Genomic DNA, 21,535 nt, shown 5'->3' with positions numbered 1-21,535 from the left:
GGACTCAGCGTCAACTCCGATAAAGTAGAGCTTGTCTTATATACCAAACGATACAAAATACCATCGTTGAACCTACCTGAACTAAACGGGGTGCGCCTAAGCCTGGCAGATAAAGCCAAATTTTTAGGCGTAGTTTTAGACAAAAAGCTGAACTGGAAGGACAACGTTATCCAGCGACAAAAGAAAGCGTACATTGCATTATATACGTGTAAAAGAGCCATTGGCAAAAAATGGGGACTCACCCCCAACATATGCAGATGGATTTATACCGCGATTATCAGACCCATACTGCTGTATGGAGTAGTCGTATGGTGGCCAGCCTTGAGCAAGGCGTCAAACCTAAACTTGTTGGGTAAAGTCCACAGATCCAGCATGATAAGCATAAGCGGGGCTCTAAGAACAACGCCTAGCGAAGCTCTTCAGGTCATTCTTGACATCTTTCCACTGGATCTGGCTGGTCATCGAGCAGCGGCAACGTCAGCCCTGCGTCTAAGGGAGTTGTCGTGCTGGAACAACAGTACCACAGGACACTCAAGTATACTAAACAAATACAGTTTTCTCCCTCCTAGCACGGATCGCTGTGCGACCACAACAGTTGCGGAAACCAACTTTAAGATAAACATACCCAGCAGGGATGACTGGACGGAGTCGGACAAGTGCCTTGCTATGGGCAACAGCATTTCCATATACACGGACGGCTCCAAGCTAAACGGGAGAGTTGGGGGTGGAGTATACTCAAGGGACCTTGACCTCCAGCTCTCATTCAGACTACCCGACCACTGCAGTGTATTCCAGGCAGAAGTTGCAGCCATAATGGAAGCCGCAGCTAGGATAGGGACATACATTGTCGGCAAAGAAATTTTTATCTTCAGCGACAGCCAAGCTGCCATAAAATCCCTGGGCTCCCACTCGTTCAATTCTGAACTAGCACTAAACTGTCGCCGATCTCTTCAAGAGATGGCTCAACAGAACCGTGTACACCTCACATGGGTCCCTGGACATAGGGATATCGAGGGAAACTGTATTGCAGATGAACTCGCTAGGCAGGGTACAACCAAGCAGGTTCTTCCTGGACAAGAACGCTTAGGTATGCCCCTGTCCACATGCAAGCTAATGCTAAAAGAGCACATCTACCGTCAAGCCGACGAAAGATGGCTACAAACACCGGGATGTCGAACGTCGAAAGAAACCTGGCCTAAATGGGATCCTAAAAGGTCCCGTCACGTTTACAACCTAAGAAGGGATACAATTTCCACACTTGTAGGGGCACTAACGGGTCATTGCCTCATAGGTAGGCATGCAGAAAGGCTAGGAGCGCCTTATCGTCGGTGCTGTAGGAGTTGTAAAGAAGATGAGGAGGAGGAAACGGTGGTTCACCTCATTTGCAACTGCCCAGCGCTAAGCGGAGCACGGCAGCGCTTTCTGGGAGCTCCATTTCTTGATACTATGAGTCAGGTTGTGGAGCATGACGTCAAGGACCTGGTAGATTTCATCAGGTCCTCAAAATGGTTCGAAGAGGAGAGGTAACGGTGTTTTTCGTGGTATCACAACGGGCCTAGTACTACTGGCCTAAGTGTGCCCTCGGGCAGCCACCCCAACCTAACCTAACCTAACTACAATGATGTAGTTTACAGGATTCCGTGCAATGGTGACAGGTCCCACTTATGCGATAAGGTATACAACAAAAATGAAACTCAAGATAAGGATTTCCGCTCACAGGTCAAATGTGAAATTAAGACGGCATTGTCATCACATTGCAAAGATACCGGGCATTATCCCGATTTCGATAATGTATCCATTTTACACGAGGAGAAAAATTACGGCAAAAGATATACTTTAGAGATGCTGCACATTACGAACACCCCTAATGACAAGAAAATGAATTATAAAATAGACACTGATCAGCTGGCGCGTGTTTACCGCGACTTAGTTTTAAGACAACAACACTGTTCTAGTTAGAATTGCAGCTCAACACAACAAATGCAGTGGGATGACCAATATATGTACATATGTACATTTGTATGTTAATGCAAATGATTATGTCTTTTTGTTCGTCATTCTATGTATTGTTGTTTTCGCAGATTTTTGTTTATACTTACGGTGTTTTAAATTGTTTATATTTTCATATTTATTTGTCTTCTACGCTTTCTTTTTTCGTACATCTTGTTAGTCGGTAAAACATATTCAATTGTGTGAGTGGTATTATGTTTAGGGTTTGAAAATTGTTTACATGTTAACTAATTATTGTTTTTGTCCACAGTTCCGGAGGATGATCTCAGAATGAGATCGAAATATCGACCAAATAAAATTGAAATATAAACATTTAAATTGTGTTTCAATTTTTGAAACTGCCCCGAGCTCATCAAAATTTAATAAGTTATAAATTTTAATTATTAAAAAACGAAAATTTATGTTTTGATTTGTCGATTACTTATACCTAGACCTTGACCCTGAGACTGGAGAAATTACTAATTTGATATATAAGGACCACCCTAATTTAGTTTTTTAAATTTTTTATTTTTAAAATTTTTTATTCTTTTTTAATTTTTAAAATTCTTTTTTTTTCAAATATTACCTTTTTATTTTTTCTTTAATTTATCAAAAAAACATATTGCAATATTTTTATGTTTTAACTACGTTTTCTTTTAAAATGTTTTTTTTTTATTATTATTTGTTTTTTTTTTTTATGCAAATAGTTTATATCGAATAATTTGTTAATTTCCTTTTTATTTAAATTTTTTTTTAATTTCTAAATTTTTTCTCAATTTCTTAATTATATTTGGGAACTCTAAAATTTTGTATTCACAATTGAATTTATTTATTTTATGGAATTTGTTATTTAAATTTATTAAATGAAAGAAATTTTTCTTTACTTATGAAAATTGTTTAATAAATATCTTATTTTTTCAATTTCTTTAGCTTATATACATTTATAAAAAAATATTACATTATTCATTTAATTTGGTTTTTATATTTTTAATGATGTTTTTTTTTTGCAAGTGTAAAAAAATATTATAAGCTCCAACCCCAACAATATTTGTATGTAATGTACCTATTGATTCTTGGAAATTTCGCGCTGTCTATGTTTCAACAAAAAGATAATAAAGAGGAATTTGTTTTTGGGTGTAAATTTTTTAAATGGTGCTTGTTAATATTTTACATTTTTGAGTGATTTTGGATTGAAGCACCAAACTAAATATACATATTTCATATATATCAAAAAATTTTGATGGAATAAATTTTATTATAGAAATTAAAATTTATTAGGGCAATTCTCTAAGTCTAGTATCCGTAGAAAGAGTGTAATATTTTCCACCTTTTCTAGGCTAAATTTAACACACACAGAGAACGCAGCATTTACAAGAGCACCTTCCTTTCGATTTAAAAATGTAATTAGAAGCGAAGATGATATATAAAATGGATATTTTCTGCAAAGAAAAATTTTTAGAGGCTGCCGCGCACAAAAAATCTTATTTTTTTATTTTTTATTTCAATAAAATAAAAGAATTTTAAGCACTTCCTTTATATAAATGGACAAAAATCAGCGAAACATTTCTCCTTATATAAAGACATATTCTTGCTAGACTAGAAAATTTTGACATGGACATTGCAAAAATATTTTTGAGAAGTAAAAATATAAAGACGGAGCGCAATTGATTGACTAATAACATCTCCTTTCCTACCAACTTTCCAATCCAAGTAATGTGCGCTCCACTTTTATATTTTTACATCTCATAAATATTTTTGCAATTTCTATGTCAAGATTTAAGAATCACAGTTTAACAAAAATATGTCTTTATATAAGGAGAAATTTTTCGCTGATTTTTGTCCATTTATATAAAGGAAGTACTTAAATTTTTTTTATTTATTTTTTATTTTCATTTTTTGTACCAAAATACACAAAAAATTGTGTATACTCCTTTCCACAAATAAAAATAAATAAACATAAAACTTGTTTAGCTGAAGCGCTAATTGGCCATACTTTCAATGCTCCAACGGATTGAGAACAAACGATTTGGCATTTGGCCAGGTGACACAAAGTCTGCAAAACTGTTGAGAAAAAAAAAAAACGAATGAAGAAAGATAACAAAAAACAAACAATAGAACAAAGCAAAAAGACGAAAACAAAAAACAAAGAAATATGTGTAACCAGTGGCAGTTACAGCAGACAATAAGCAAAAGCTTTGAAAAAAATGTGAAAAACTAAAGAAGTATCTTGTAAGAGTAGAAAATTATATATACTCGTGTGGTTCACATTTCGTAAAGTAATTTCTTTGCCAAGGATGTTGAATGTAAAAGTGTGCCGTTGAAGCGAAGCAACTTACAATATTTTATACTTAAATATGTACATACCTACTTAGTTACTAAAAATATAAAAATTCAGCGTGCAGGAAAAAAACATTGACAAAGTTTAAAGGTTACTGTGCAAGTCAGTCACTAAGATCAGCGAAAATAGAAACACAAAAAGAATTTTGTTACACGTTCGTAGCTAAATGCCTTTGCATAAATTTATTTAAACTATTTGCACAATTTTTACGCTATTTTGGCTGCTGGCTCTTAGCAACTTAGTTCAGGGAATTTTTGTTTTCTTTTCCTCTTTATGTTTTAATGGCATAAGTAGCGAGTTTATCCTTACACTTCCTTAAAGTTCACTTGTGCATACTTTGCACTTTAAAAAGTTCAACGACAAGGCAGGCAGCTCATTTAAGTTAACAAATTTTACAAAAGCAAAGCTTTAAAGCTGAGAATTATGATAATGTTTTTCGATGTTGAGTTAATTAAATATTCTCTTTTCCACAGTTTCAGCATGAAAATGAATACGCAAGGGAATTAACTTTTCGTAAAGCAGAATTTATGAAAGGTACTTCACATTTCAAAGTAATTTAAAAGAGAGCAGACGCCAAAGGAAGCTGTGGAAAGAAAATGTGAGGACAGAATTTTTGTTAATACATCGGCAGCGAACAAGAAAATATCAAATTTTTTAGCTATTGGTAGAAAAACTTTTGAAGCTATGCGAAACAATCACAAAAACGTTTTCGAAAATATTCGAAAGTTTCGACAATATTTTACGAAAACTTCGAGTTTTCTATGTGTTCTTTGATATTTTTTGTTTTTTTTTTTTCTTTTTTTGATTACGCAGTTTTGTAGCCCAATCAATTTTAGTCTTACAAAGTGCAAGTTCTAGGTCTCTCAAAACAAGCATTGGTTTTGGATTTTTTTTTTTCAAGTAGGAAAATCTTTTTATATGGAGGAAAGTGTGAAACAGTTTTCGGGAAAAAAATGTTTAAAAATCAATGCGGACGCACCCGTGGAATACACCGAGAGGGTAAAAATCCAGAGTTTTATAAACGGGACGTGGAAACGAAGCGAGCTACATACGCAAACCCAAAACTGACATTTGCTGAAACGGTATCCCATGCACTGACTCACGAAACAGCCTCTCTTTTAAGCAAGCCAGCGTACAAAGCCCATCGTGTGGAAGTGGAAAGGCCAGATCGGGTAGACACAATTTTGGAAGCACTGAAGGGATCACAACAGAAAAATGCGGGAGTTATGAAATGTTTCAAGTGCGGCAACCCAGGTCACATTGCACGTCATTGCAACACCGGTCCTAATACTTCCAACAATGTGGGTGGCCGTAAACGTAGAGCTGACGGAGATGAGCAAATCTCCAAGTCCATTCAATCGTTAAACTAAAGAGAGTTGCGCAAGGGGGAACTGCATGTTTAAAAATATTCCAAGAACTCAAAAGTTAGAGATTTTCGTAAAATGAAAAAAAAAAAATGGCTTGCTAGTGTCAATAGCAATTATTATTATTACGACCTAATATATTTAAGTAACACTTCAGACTTTTTATTTTATATCACGAGGGGATTAAGAGTAACGATGGCTAGATGGGAGAGTCTCTGCCATGCCAGTGCCAAGCATTCGCAGAGAATGTGAACCGGCGTTTTACCCACCGGCTCACAAAAGCGGCAGAATATCGAATAAATTTAACTTTCTTAGACTAAAACGTAGACTACAGTGTACCATATAGCACCCAGAGAGAGATCGTCCTCCCAGTTTAGCTTAATGAGTTTGGCTGATACTCTCGTTGCTGTGAGTATAAACAATTTGACCTGTCTTTGCCCAGTATTTTTTGAACTGCTTTACTTAACAGTTACTTATGGTTTTGTATTTTTGTCCTTTCCATTCACATTAATCCAGCGATTTCGAAAACAACGCATTTTAAATTCGTTATTACAAGTTGAGCAGCAGAATGGAGCGTTTATAAGGAAAATAAAATAATTTACATTGTCAGCAACAACCAGATGAGCAAATATTTAATATCAGTCGATGGTCATGAAAGAACCGTTCAACCCCCTAAATGCCAATAAAAGCAACAATTTCAATCTGCTGAAAGCTGAAAGCAGGCTGATTTTTTAACACAAAGCGGCTTTTTAATTTAATTATTTGCTTTCCCCTTAATTTCAAATGACATTGAACTCATAGACATGTGCCAAAAAATGGTAAAGCTTTTTAGCATTTTTTAAAAGAAAAGTTGTTGTCCTCAGCAAATGTATGAAAAAAATTCGAGTATGAATGACGCTGACTAATTTTTAATACTAATTATCTTTTTTTTTCCTTATTTAATAATAGCTTCTTCAATTGACTGGACATTTTTTCTGCTTTCATCGAAAAAGTTCCAATTTATGATATTAAATGGTTTTTTGCAATTTTTAAATTTTAGTAAAATTTTTCGAACTTGAAATTATTTAACATTTTTAATGCCACCGCTAAGCTTTGAGTCAAAGAAATTGCAAATTTAAACGAAGGTTTGTATTTTAAGTCCATGTTTTCATATTTATGTCAATTTTCGAATTACTAGAGAAATAATCTAAATTTAAGCAATTTTTTTGTAAATATAACAATTTGTCGAATTCAAGTAAATTATTCCAAAAATGATGAAGAATTTTACATTGAATTTCGAATTGTATACCAATTTCAAAATTTCGAAATAATGGTCAAGTAAACGGAAAAATTCAAAATTTTGAAATTTAAGCCGATTTTCTGTATGTTCTTTTGGAAGTTTTAATTCGAATTTCGAACTTAGAATATTCGAAATTTAAAAAATTTTCTAACTATCAAACTTACACATTTCGAACAAATTTTCGAATTTCAAATCAGTTATGGAATCTAAAATGAATTGTTGGATGTCAATTGTCAATTATCGAATTTTCAATAGATTATAATAATAGATAATAGACCTTTAAATCAATCAATTATCGAATTTTAAATACAAATATAGAATTTTGAAGCAATTGTAGATACTTTTACAGGATTTTGAATTCATTATCAAATTTTCAAGCAATTGTAGAAATCGTCGAGTTTCACTTTCATTGGCAAATTGAAGAGCTAAGAAATTTTGAAATTTGAAAATAAAAAAATTTATTTAAAGCAAATTTTTTATTTCAAAGTCACATTTTTATTCAAAATTCGAAATTATAACTATTGAAAGCATTTTTCAAACATAGCATTTATTTTCGAATTTCAAAAAAAAAAAAAAACTACCCGCTTTGAAATTAATTAAAAATTTTAAACATTTTCCCATTATAACACTTTGTCGAATTTCAAAAAAAAATCGAGTTATAGATCAGTTATCGAATCTGAAATTAATTGGTGAATTTTAAATAAACTATCGAATCTTAAACAGATCGAATCTTTTAAATCAATCATCGAATTTTTAGCCAATTAACGCAACCATTTCGAAATTCAAATGGATTTTAGAATTTTAAATCGGTTGCAAATTTTAATTTCGATCAACGAATTTTAAAGCGATTATCGAATTCAAATCAACTTTGAACTTTTGTATACATTATCAAATTGCTTAACACTTACGGACCATGTAAATCATAAATAGCACAATTATTAACATATTGTCGAATTTTAAATCAATAATCGAATTTCACTTTCTCTTTACACTGGAAAAATTAACAGTTATTATTTATTTAGCTTTCGAAAAACACATTTTTTATTTCAAACGCTCTCTTTAAAAACAATAAATTAGTTATCGGTGTTGAAACCATTTTTTGAAGATGAGGTACATTTTCGAATTCAAAAAATATAATCCGCTTTAAAATGAATTTTTGAAAGCATGAAGTAGTTTTCAAAATTGATAATATTTAATTTAAAAACCTTAATTGAATGCTTGAATGCTATATAGATTTTCGAGTTTTTAAACAACCGCCAAGGTATCTATGAACATCAAAATAAATTGAATACTTAATTTTCGAAAATTAATTTTCGAATAATTAAATAATTTTTGAATTGAAAACCAATTTCTTTTTTTTCGAACTTACATACAATCTTCGAACTTCAAAAAATATTTGAGTAATAAACTATTTTTTCCATTCAAAGGTTTTTTTCAAGGACTCCCTTGCTTAGTTGGCAAATGCTACAACCTTTTCTAGTAGCGCAGAGTTAAGGGCAGGACTTTCTCCTTTATCTAAAGGGGTTCAAACCCATTTTTTTTAAATGATGCTCTACGAACATATTACTAATTCAGAAGTCGCTAAGATGCTTTTATTTTTGGGATTAGTGCATTGTGGTCAGCAAATTTTGATATAAAAATATTTTTTTTATATCTGTAGTTGGGCCAATTTGTAATTTTTTGGTTGAGCATTTGTTGGCAAAACCAACAACAAACGTTGTTATGATTAATAGAAGTGCTCAACCCAGCAAAACAAAATAATTTTTTATTGATATTAAATAAAGTCAGAGTTGTTAAAAGAGCTGGCGGATATCATTTAATTACATGGAATCGAGCCCCAATACTCGAAAACCATCGCTGTGTTTAAGTGTGTGACTTAATCTAATATCAATGTACTCTTAGTAATCGAAATTCTCATTTAAACTCAGTTCAGGCGCACCGTGGGTGTTCACTTACATTCTTTGACCTGCTTTATTCTCTCCGTTTCATTTGAATTTCACTTGTTTTTTTTATTTTGGAATAATTTTTTCTTCACTAATGCTTATTTTGTTTTTTAATTATTTAATATTTGAGTTTTCATTCTCGAGTTAAAATATATATTTTTTATTATCGAGTTAAAATATGAGTTTCGAAAATGAAAATAAAAGTCACACTAACTTTCAGTCGTTATCAATACTAACTTATTGCTCGCGGAATATGTATAATTAGAGGACCAATACATTATATGCACGTACTCGTACAATCAGATAAAGTTTATTCTAGAATTTCACAATCATGTGTATGTATGAACCTTTGAACAATTTAAAATATACATTTAAAATTCAATCACTTCATGCGTTCGGTGTTCACACCAAACTCTTGGAAAAAACTACACAACATACTTTCGCGACGTGCAAAAAGCAAGTCAATTTATTGCTAAATTGTTTATTGTTTTTCTTTCATCTTTAGCGCACAAAAGATAGAACCAAAGAAGTACGAAACTCATTTAGAATAAAATAATAAAGCAGCTGATCGAACGCGAAATGGCACAAACCGATCCTCCGCCAACCGATAGAATTAGCGAAATGAGCTAACATTGGTGAAATCAGCAGGCAAAGGCGGTGCCGGCAAAATCGACTGTATTGATAATAATAACAACAATGAAAACGAAAAGAAAAACATGGCTAATAAAAACATTAAATGCAAAATCGCACATACGAGGTGTGTTCTTCAAAATTTATTTATTTATCCATGAATATCCATAATCCCCATGAGATATTATACACTTGTGCCAACGGTTTTTCCAATTTTCGAAGCACTTCAAAAAATCATTTTTTTTATCTTGTTCAGTTCCTCCTTTGATATCGTCTTTATTTCGTCAATCGTAGCGTCGTCCTTTCATGGGCCTCTTCAGTTTAGGGAACAAGAAAAAGTCACAGGGAGTCAGATCTGGGGAATACGGTGGCTGCGGCATCATTAGTGTGTTGCTTTTGGCCAAAAAGTCGCGTCGAAATTGAGCAATCGAATTTCGCGGCGACCCGCCTCATGCCCAAATCATTGATAAAAATCGCATGGCACGATTCAATCGATATATCTAGGTCTTCAGCAACTTCTCTAACGGTGATTCGACGATTGGTCAATACCATTTTCTTCACTTCATCAATTTTTTCGTCTGTTGTTGAAGTGCTCGGGCGTCCGGCACGCTCTTCGTCGTTCACATCTTCTCGGCCTTATTAGAACATTTTGTACAATCAATAACCATTGTTTCGTTCCAAGGTAGCTTCTCCGTATGCCACAGTCAACATTCGGAATGCATCCGCGCACTTAATTTCGTTTTTCACACAAAATTTGATAGAGGTTCTTGGATCCATTTTTTTTGAATAGGTAAAAATCGAAGATGAGCCAAAACACGTGCAAGCAAAGCAGCTGTCAACAATTAAGTGAATATTCAAAATGCCAGCTTGCCGGCATAAGTGAGAGTCATGAGTATCAACATAAAGCCACAAAAAAATCAAAATTCGAATATACGTAACCCGCGAAAATTCAAAATTCGCGATACTTTTTGAACACACCTCGTATACTATTTATATGTGCATGTGCATACCAAATGAATTGAAAACAAAAAAATAGAAACAGGAAATGCCAAAAATCCGCAATAAGTTGAAGGAATTTAAATTTAGTAATTTACTTTAAAAAAATATAATTACCTACATCAATATTGAAAATATTTCAAAGAAATGAAAGCTTCAGCTGCTCAAAATTAAAGAGAAGATGGTGACTCAAACTATCGGCTAAGATGCACATACAAAAGTTTATATAGAAAGCAGGAATCTTGAGTAATAGAAAATTATCGGCAAATGTATGCGCATGCATAAATATTATTATCTAAAATAGCATTACGGAATCTTTCTTAAAATAATGTAGTTATAAATATTAATTAAGTTTCAGCATAACAAGAAAATGTCCAAAAAAGTAGAATCTCAATTAATCTTACACTACAAAAAGCTAGCAGCTATAAAATTATCAAGACAGCAGCGAACAGAAAAATAGCAGCAGCAGTTGCTATGAAACTTCATCGATAAAATTCTTCTTTTTTCATTTTCGATATTTTAAGCAAAAACTTCTATGAACTTTGTAACTGAAACTATACAAACCAGTTTTCAACACGTTTTCGAAAAAATTCGCAAATTTGATAAAATGTTACGAAAGTCTCGAACTTTTTATTTGATATTTTCTGAATTTTTCTCGTCGTTGCAGATTTGTAGCCCAAACAATTTTAATCTAAAAAAGTATTATAAGTTTTATGTCTCTCAAAACACACATTGATTTTTGAAAATTTTTTTTCGAAGGATGCTTTAGTTTTTCTTCGATATAAAAAATTAAGCACTTTTCGTATGGAAGAAAATCTAAAACACCTTTCGAAAAAAAATTGTCAAAAACCAATACCAATTTTTAGAATCCTTATAAAATGTATTTGGCTAGCCTCTATTGATTTGGGTACAAAACTGTATCGTCAAACAAATTTAGAGAAAAAATAAAAATAAACGTTTTTGAGATTTGTTTTCAAAGCTTCAGTTGCAATATTTATAGTAGCTATTTCTTTAAATATCGAAAGTAAAAAAAGAAGAATTTAGGTGAAGAAATAAGAAAAAAGTGCGACTGCTATTTTTCTGCTCGCTACTGTAGATATATCCGCCGCACCTTAATCAATATAAGGTATTGACGTGGTATAGAGATTATTATATTGTGGCGAATATTAGCAGTTCGATACGTCACTATGCCGCTAAACAAAATGCACAACGACAGCAAAGCAAGCAGCCACACATAAGTTGCTTTTTTTTCCAAGCGAGCTTGAAAAAAACGCTTCAACTAGCTGAACAGTTTCATTATGGCAAAACCATACAGATTGTGGAAGGTTATCAGCTAATTGTTACTTTTTTTTAGCTGCTACGACGTTTCTAGCTAAATGTCAAACTATGAGATACATAACGAGAAATATACAAGCAATTATTCGAGAGGGATGTTTGTGAATGTTGTAGACCCTAGGGGGAAAAGCAAACGAGGTAAATGAGAGTATAAAAGCAGCTCAAACTGAGGAATAATCAGTCAGTTTGATTTTAGCACGCTACAAGTGAAGTACGCGAGTATTGTAATTGTACAGTAGAGTTGTAAATAAAGAACATTTTGCTATACTGAATATTTGAGTTTTTTATTCTACAGTTCAGCGATTCGAACTTTAACAGATGGTGGAGAGTAATTAAGAGCTCCTAAAATTCGCTAGAATATTTATGAATATATTTCGTTATTTTTGTGTGATGGAATAAACGGGATAACATATTACTAGCATTGGTTAGTCCATGTCAAATAGTTTCAGCTTATTTTTGGTCTGGGCAAGTTGATATCAAAGTTCAAGTTAAATCAAACGAAAATTTACATTGTTTCGCATACTGTCATCTCACAGTACCAGATTTTAATAAAAAAAATCGCAAGAAAAAGCATGACAGCTGATGACATACCATCACTTTGTATCGTAATCGCGTTCGTTCTTATAGGGTCGACCTACGAAAAATTCGGTTGCGTTTTTTTCCTAAAACTTTGTCTGGGAAATTTGTTTAAAATTTGCTGAAATTTCACTACGCATTCGCCAAAGTACGCACATAATTTATTTGAAAATCCCCTTTGGGTTGAAAGCTCACACTTCCTTTCGCGTTTGTGAGCGTTTTTGTTTTCGGATTTACCTTGAAATTAGCTTAGAATTTTGTTTTGGTCTCACTTCTCTTCTTAGTTAATGACCTCAATTCATCACTGTCACCAACGTCATCTCCGTCATACTTATCCTCCCTACCTTTTCCTATTCTTGTCCCAAATACATTTATTTTTCATTTCCCCCTTTTGTTCCCTGTTTCTTTGTTTCTCTGTTTCCGTTCTTTAACAATATTTGACTCTATGTTTTTCTTGTCAAACCCAATATGATGAAGAAAGTAATAACAGTAAGAAAATAAGAACTGCTTATATGTAGATTAGAAGGGACTAAATAGAAGGATACAACACTCAAGAGCAGTATTATGTTCAGATGGGCTGAGCTTCTTAATCCAGTTTTTGCTAGTTTGTCGACCGACTTTATTCTATGATCCATCTAACTGTATGTTTCCCCAAAAGAGCGTTAGAAGGCCCGACAGCCGACGTCTTTATGTTCAAGAGCTTTAAATCTATAATAGTTCAAAGAGTTTTTTACCCAAAAACAAAACATTGCACTAAGTAGCTTTAGAGCTTTATTTTCACTTATTATATCAGCCAACCAAAAGTCTATCACTTTCGAAGAGTTTAACTAAAATCTATGGCTTTTAGATTTTAGTGACAACATGAAATAATTATAAAAGGGAACTCTTATCAGTTGGAGCTTTACCAATCAAAGAACCAAATGGCTTTGGAAATCTGACGATAAAGCCCATAAACAATAAATACAAGCGAAACAAAAAAAGGGTTAATGGGTTGCATAAAAACCGTTCAAATATTGCAGTGCATTACAAAAAAACGGCAAACACTTTATCAAGCTTCGGTTGTCAATGATAAAAATTAAGTGCATACAAACAACGAGATAAGGGAAATTCTTTTTTACTTAGCTTTACATACAGCTCTGAAAAAGGAAATAGCAGCAACAATTATAAGCCGATCTTGGCAGTTATTATATTCTCTTATTTATTTTTGTAGGCTTTATAAAAAACTTTAATAAATTTTATATTGAAAATTATGCAATCAAATTCCATAAACGCTTTCTAAAAAATTCGAAATTTCAAGATTTGTTTGAAAATCTTGATGTAAGTTTCGAAAATTCTGCTTAGAAATTTTACACCGTTTTCACACAGAAACTTAATCGAATCAGAATTCTATTTAATGAAATTTTGCTTCATTAAGCGAACATCTGTCAGCAGAACCAAAAAAATATTTCGTTTTTACAAAAAATAGTCAAAATGGAAAGCAGCCGTTTCCTTCTTAACTATACATACAATCAAATTAAAATGCATGCGCAACTACCCAAAGATGCTGCACCTAACCGAATATGTACCTATTTTTGAAAAAGCAATATTATATTTTGCAGCAAAAGCAGCGAAAATTTAATTTTGAATTTTTTCGTGTTTTTCTATTTTTCGTAAGTTACACAAGTTTACAAATTCAGGTCAACTTTTGGATCTGAACAGATAAGAACGATTCTTAACTATATTAGATATGCTGAATTCGAATTTGCATTCAGTTTTTAAAGATTGATTCTAGTTTCCGAGTTCTCGCATGATAGCACCATTGTGCTGTTATAGCAGCTTTTAAATAGTGGCACTGCTTGATAAGCCATTTCAACTGTAACTGTAAAATAATATAAGTGATTAGAGCAAATAAAAATGCAGAGACAGTATTGCAAAGTTGATTCAAAGTGTTTTTGTTACGTTTGTGGTTGTTATATGATTAAAAAAGTGGCAAAATAATAAGAAATGCGCTCAAAGATGCGTATCTGCACTACTTTGGTTTCAGAGTAGCAGACACTCATAAGTCATGGATACCGAAATTTATTTCAACAGGTAAATGGTATCTTAACTGGGATGCAATCTGGATTCACAAAATTTTGATGTTTTTTATGCTCGTGGGATAGCCGCGCAACTGAACATCATTATGTGAGAAAAGAATGGCAAAGTCGTACTCAATATGACCCTGGACAGCAAAACGTCTCCGCTGAACCACTTCTAAATCCAAAAGACATTTTCCTGCCACCTCTTCACATTAAACTAGGCCTTATAAAGAACTTCGTCAAAGCATTAAACCGCGAAGGACCGGCTTTTCAGCACTAAGTCATGTTGTTTCCTAAATTGTCATATGAAAAATCAAAGAAGGAATATTTGTCGGACCTGATATTAGAAAATGAATGGCTGATAAAAAATTTACAAAATGTTTAACGCCCGATGAAGCAGCCGCATGGGCATCTTTTCTAAATATCGTTCACCACTTTCTTGGTAATCAAATCCCCTCATTTTAAGGAAATTATTGGCGATATGTTGGAAAATTTTCGAAAGATTGGAGCTAGAATGTCTCTAAAGATGTATTTTCTGCATTCCTATCTCGAGTTTTTTCACGAAAACTTGGGCGATACGAGCGACGAACAAGGAGAGCGGCTGCACCAAGATCTAGCCAACATTGAAAGACGATACCAAGGATTTTGGGATGAAGGCATGAAGAGCGACTACTGTTGGACCCTAATACGCGAAACAGATACTAAATAATACAAAAGGCAAAGTTCCACCAATCTTCATTTCTGATTTGTTACTTTTAAGTTAATAAAATAAATATTATTTGACAAACATCTTTAAAAATGAACTCATTGACTGTATTAAAAACTAGAATCAATCTTAAAAAACGGAATGAAGAATCGGATTCAATGTCATAAATTGTCTTAAAAACCACTTTTAGTTGCCTAGATCCAAAACCGTGTATACTTGTGTTATTGGAAATAATTTATTTTTGATTGTCATTTGTTAGATTGACAATAAAATTGGAAGCACCAAGCAAAACCGACAGGATTTTTCACTCGATTCAATAAAGCAATATTGAGATTAAGAATTTGTATTTTGTATGGAAGATTGAGTTCAATTAGGGCTTTAATGTAGAAAACTTGACTAATTATTTCATTTCATGTAATAATGTTTTGTACTATAAAAGACCGGGAGATGCGGGCCCCCAAAATTCGCATTGTTTTTTAAATATTTATTCTCCGAGAAGTGTTATTGATTTTCTTCCATACAAAGTGTGTATAATTTTATTTTTTTCATGAACGAAAATCGAAAAAAAACCTAAAAACCAAAGCGTATTTTGAGTTTTCTAACTTGACTATGCTAATGAAAAATATTCTCAAAAATTCTAAGTAAGAATTACGAAAAATTTATGAAACTTTTATTAAACTATTGCGATTTGCGAATTTTTTCGAAACCACTTTCGAAATTCATTTACATTTTTTTCGGTAGAAAATTTATTTAAGTGCTTTCCAAATTAACGAAAAGAAATAAAATCGAAAGAAACTGATAAAGTTATAAAAAAATGTCCTGCTATTTTCCTACTCACAGCTGTCTGTATGTATATTGTTATTTAATTGAAGTGACAATTGTAAAAAAACACATACCAACATTGCTTTGTGCTGTTTTATTGATACATTTAAAGCATTTTTATTTTATTTATTGAACTTCGTTACCAAGAACAAAGGCCAGTGCCAGTGGGCGTCAGATAGCGCTCATATTACAAAGACAACAATTGCGGGAATAGAAAAATTTTTACAGATAAAAATACATGCATATGCGTTGTTTTTAGTTTTTTTCGTTTTTATGCCACACGCCACAGAAATCGAGTAAGAGATACGTATGTATGAACAGAATAGATTGTGAGAACTAAAGTTTATTGTACTGATAATTACCTAAGGCGTATTAATATACATAATATGTACACCTGTGTGCGCAATAATAGAAGCAAGAAATTTTTAAGAAATATTATCATTTATTTTATCGATTATTTATTTTCGTTAATTGTAAAAAAAAATGTCAATTAATTGTATATCGAAAATAACGTTAGCTCAATGTTAGCTCATGGCCATGCAGGCGGCCGCCGTGGTGTGATGGTAGCGTGCTCCGCCTACCACACCGAATATCCTGGATTATCGCCCCGGAAAAAGCAACATCAAAAACTTTAGACAAATTTTTCTAAGCGGGGTCGTCCCTCGGCAGTGTTTGGCAAGCGCTCCGAGTGTATTTCTGCCATGAAAACCTCTCAGTGAAAACTCATCTGCCTGCAGATGCCGTTCGGAGTCGGCATTAAACAAGTAGGTGCCATCTCGCCAATTTGTAGGAAATAGGATCACGACGCAAATTTGAAGAGAAGCTCGACCTTAGATCTTTTCGGAGGTATCGCGCCTTACATTTATTATTATTTTTTTCATGGTCATGCATACCAATTTCAAAAATGTTTTGGAAAAACTACTTTAAAAATAATTATGACATATTGGATATTTTTATTTAGACACGCCGAAACTTTTTAAATATGCAAATTTTGTAATCCAATAAAACTTACTATCACAAAGTACTAAATTCTATCAACATTCGCACTTATTTTTGAGTATTTTTTTAGATTTTTCTTCCATACAAAATGGGGTATAATTTAAGTTTTTTAAGTTTAATGGACTACACAATCGCATACTCGAAACCTTGCTGAAAATTCGGAGTAAATTTTTTGATTTTTTTAGGATTTTCGAAAAAATTTCGAAGTTTACATTTTTTTGAAAACTTTTAAAATTTTGTTCGCAATCGTTTCAGAAATTTTTGTATAGCTGGTTATACAATTCGATAAAACAAATATTTTGCCAAGCAATACTTTAAAGCCGCTTAAATATTCCGCTGGTTTTTGTGAATTTTTGCTGAAGTTGAAAGTAGAATGGAATGCAAAACTGCGTCCTAAAAAAACTTGCTGAAAATTCACAGTAGAGTTTGTGAGTTTAAGATCTTCGAAACATTTTCGAAGTTAAACATTTTTCGAAAATTTTCCGAATTTGTTCGAAAATACATATCTATTTTTATTTTTTTAGTTTTTTTTTCATACAAAGTGAGCAAAATTTTATTTTTTTAAAGATTAATGGAATACAAAACTGCGTACCAAAAATGTTGCTGAAAATTGCCAGAACAGTTTTTTAATTTTTAAGATCTTCGAAATTTTTTCGAAGTTTCCAATTTTTTCGAAAACTTTCGAACTTTGCGAAGTTGCTTTTTTAAGCTAACGAAAATAAATTAATTAGAAAATAAGTGAAAGAATTTGTTAAAAATTGTTGCTGCTCTTTTCGCGCACTGTTCTGTATCCATGTATGTATATTCGTAAATAGAACTGCGTATACAGTTACACCTGCAATGCGTTAATCTACCTACGTATGTTTTGTTAATAATAAGCAGCATTGGCAAACAATTTTGTTTCTCTAATTTCAGGTACTCAACAATTTATTTTTCATCACTTCATTTACACGAAATTCCGCTTATCGCTGCGCCACGTAGGTGGCTAATAAAATAAATATTTACTTAATGTAATACACACGTACTAAATAAACTTTGACCATAAACTTGGCAGCCACTGTTAGGTTCAAGTTCGCTAGTTTTCACTTGAATTTACCGGGCTACTTATCAGTTAATTTTTTGGGATATAAGTATGTTTGTGCTATATTTGTATGTATGTTTATTTATTTATTGTTTACTAACGCTGAGCATACAAATACAAGTAGTTACTTTGTTGTTTGTACGTCTAAAAAAATAAATTTTTTTACAATTTATTTGTGCCGAGTACATTGACGTATGTATGTAGTTGAAGGTCGACGGTGCTGTGAATTTATCTAATCAGTAAGCTTTTACAGTGTTTAGGTTGAACAAATATTTGTTGATATACATATTAGACTGGGTCGATTTATTAACCGATATCGCGCCATCGATTTTTCGATAGGATTTGGGCTCAGGAAAAGTTCCACTACGCATACCCAAAAAAATAATTTTCGAGCCTGCGAAATTTCATTTTTTTTTACTTCTTTTCGAATTTGATTTTTAAGGTTTTTTTCATGACCTACTAAAAAATTTTCATTGGATTGTAAAATTTTCATGTATACCCTGCCCGACCCAAAAATGTCAGCTAATAACAGTTTTTTGGAAAAAAAAAATATACGTTTTTAGCGGACATTTTTGGATCGGACAGGGTATACATGTGAAAATTTTTTTAGTAGATCATGAAAAAAACTTTAAAAATCAAAGTCGAAAAAAGTCCAAAATAATTTTTTTGGGTTATGCATAGTGGAACTTTTTTTCCTGAGCCCAAATCCTATCGAATAATCGATGGCGCGATATCGGTTAACTTTCGTCCATACAAATCGACCCACCCTAATAGCTATATAGAACGTTGGCGTTCAATAAGCAATTTTTTGATAAATGATATGACGGTAAAGATTATTATGGATTATAAACTAAGACGATTTTAATAATGATTGATATATAAATGGAAATATGAAGAAAAAAACGAAAATTTTCGGAATTACTATATAATAGGCGAAAAGTCGACGACCTAACGATGCAAGTATCAAAAAAACAAAGCCGTAACAAAATCCTCAAGTCTCTTGCCGGTATCACTTAAGGAAAAGATAAATAAATGTGAGGTGTAGCATAACCTTATTAAGGTTCAGTTGGTGTTATATATAACTATCAATAGAAATTTGACGCGTCCAACGTTTTTATTTAATTGTCTGATCAACGCCCTAGATTGATGAGGAGTATGATGACTAGTACCTAGGACATACCTAATTATTTTCTAGCTTTTAGTATTATTATTACTTATGTATGTATTGTTATCAACAAAACTGTTTAACTTAACGTTTTTTTTTAATTATTTGATTTTCAGGTTTTTAGTCTTTATTTAATTGCCTATTATTTGTCATTCTATTAAGTTCATTTAGTGACTCATTATTACAAGGATTCTTTCCTGACAATTTGTTACAATCTAAGTCCTCAATACATAATCCTTCCAAAGACTTTACTTGACTCTGCGCCACGTATGCTTGTCCCTCCTCCAACTCCAAAATATTTTGATGTCACTTATACCGGACTGTATGTAATATTTGTTCCAAATATGAGCCAAATCGTACATCATTGGTCGCTTTCTATTCACGTATGTATTATGTGTTCCAAATATGGACCAAATTCGACCACAAATACGATTTTTTAAATATATCGATCCTTGCGCCACCTAGCGGCGTTTTTCTTCATCGGTCTCTTTCTATTCTTGTATGTATTATGTGTTCCAAATAAGGACCAAATCGGACCACAAATACGATTTGTTTGTATATCTCGATACTTGCGCCATCTAGCGGCGATAAACCCGTTTAAAAAGCACACACACACTCTTAAAGGCAGCAGGCCTTGCTACAATCAGAACTACCATGGGATGACTCTTTATGACCCCTTAACATAATCTGCATAGTGAGGCAAAAGAGCATAACGAAATGTTGAACAGAGAGTTTTTGCTAAATTGTCGCAAAACCAGGACACCCTAGCACACAACTGCTTGATCTAGCCCCGCCTACAAGAGGGATAAGGAAATATCTTATGTAAGCACTATGTAGAGATCCGGCACCTACCTATGCAGCCGTTTGATCCTGAGAAGCATAACGAGGTCCTAAGCCTAATCCACACAGAATCGGTAAACACCTTTGTTAGGTCGCGCTCGGTGAACCCCGTTATCAATATAAGCTATCAAATCATTACAGAAGAAGAAATCAGACTACTAAGATAAACACAACAGTTTAAACACTTACTTGTCCAGAACAAACCCTGACATATGTAATATATGTCCTACATGCAATATATCCGCACTTGACATTAACCATCTTTTCAATTGTATTGTGAAACCTACGCCTCTAACAGCAGCTCATGGGCCACCCCTCTTGAAACTGCTAGAGTCATTGGAATCCCGTTAGAGAACTTAGATGACAATTTTTGAGTGATCGCATCTATTGAATGGGCTGAATAACTGTTAACACAACAACATGGGGGGACATTTTTTTTAAATTTATATAATAATAACGTAAAAAAGCAAGAAAAATTTAAAATTAGTAAAAATACGTTGTGTGATAAGAAACTACTATGTAGATTAGTATTATATACTTCATTACAGTCAATACAAAAACAAGTTCCCCCTCTTCCCCCCCTGGAACCGCGCATGCAGTTGACTGTAGTCCTTTTCAAGCGGAAGTAGTAGCCGTAACCAAAGCGGTAGAAACACTGGAATAAAATAGCTTAAACTGCAGCCGCGTCGTTTTTTATATGGACAGCCAGGCAGCAGTTAAGGCAACAATCTCGCATAGCACAGCATCTACAATTGTGATAAAGTGTAAGCCATCTCTGGAAAAAAGCCCGATAGGGCATATGGTAATAGATGGAAATGAAAAAGCGGAAGCTGTCAGTGGCATAGGTCCTAGAGAGCTTCTGGTATTTGCCAAGAGTTTTTTATAACAGAACCTGGTTTTTGATAGGGGTTTTCAGTTTGTTCGTTAAACAAACTTCTGCTAACACAATGGACTCACTCAGTCTATGTGAGATCTTGACGGAACGGCCAGTTCAACCTTACCTATCTCTACATGGCCTTTGGCATTGAAAGGATATCCAACTGTGCGCATTCATGACTAACATCACTGAGAATATTTGTGAGACAAGAGGACGCCAATGAATGAATTTACTTACAAGCATTGATAGTTTTTTATGATTTCCGCCATTAAAAGATTGCATTCAACGTTGAAACTTCGAGTGATTGGCTAGTTGTTTCAACAGGAGAAGAGTAAAAGTTAAAAGGAAAGCAAATATATAAATGAAATAAATTAAAATATGGTGGAATTACAGGTATGAATAAAACAAAAATAACACAAAAAGGGAGGGCGAGACAGACTGAGAGAAGTGAATGAAAAGTAGCACTTAACTGTTTTTGAATGATTAAAGTGCAATAATTAAATAACATTTCAATGCACAATACACAATGGTCTACGTC

The 21,535-nt window shown here is 33.1% G+C and overlaps 1 protein-coding gene across 15 annotated transcripts in view; it reads right to left on the bottom strand.

The window, feature by feature from the left end:
• The window catches only part of LOC137239601 (early estrogen-induced gene 1 protein), a 384,687-nt gene that overhangs the window by 159,441 nt on the left and 203,711 nt on the right, over positions 1 to 21,535 (bottom strand). The window contains exon 1 of one of the 15 annotated variants that reach the window (XM_067765085.1): positions 8,927 to 9,566. The exons of the other annotated variants lie outside the window; for them this stretch is intronic. The gene's annotated coding sequence lies outside the window, so the exon portion shown is untranslated. Of the gene's footprint in view, positions 1 to 8,926; positions 9,567 to 21,535 lie in introns of those variants that run through there. 15 annotated transcript variants of the gene reach the window in all.

This window comes from Eurosta solidaginis, chromosome 2 (assembly GCF_040869045.1).
Source record: "Eurosta solidaginis isolate ZX-2024a chromosome 2, ASM4086904v1, whole genome shotgun sequence".
NCBI classification, from domain to species: domain Eukaryota; kingdom Metazoa; phylum Arthropoda; class Insecta; order Diptera; family Tephritidae; genus Eurosta; species Eurosta solidaginis.
The sequence above is the reverse complement of the archived record's forward strand: the minus strand, read 5'-3'. Positions and strand labels throughout refer to the sequence as shown.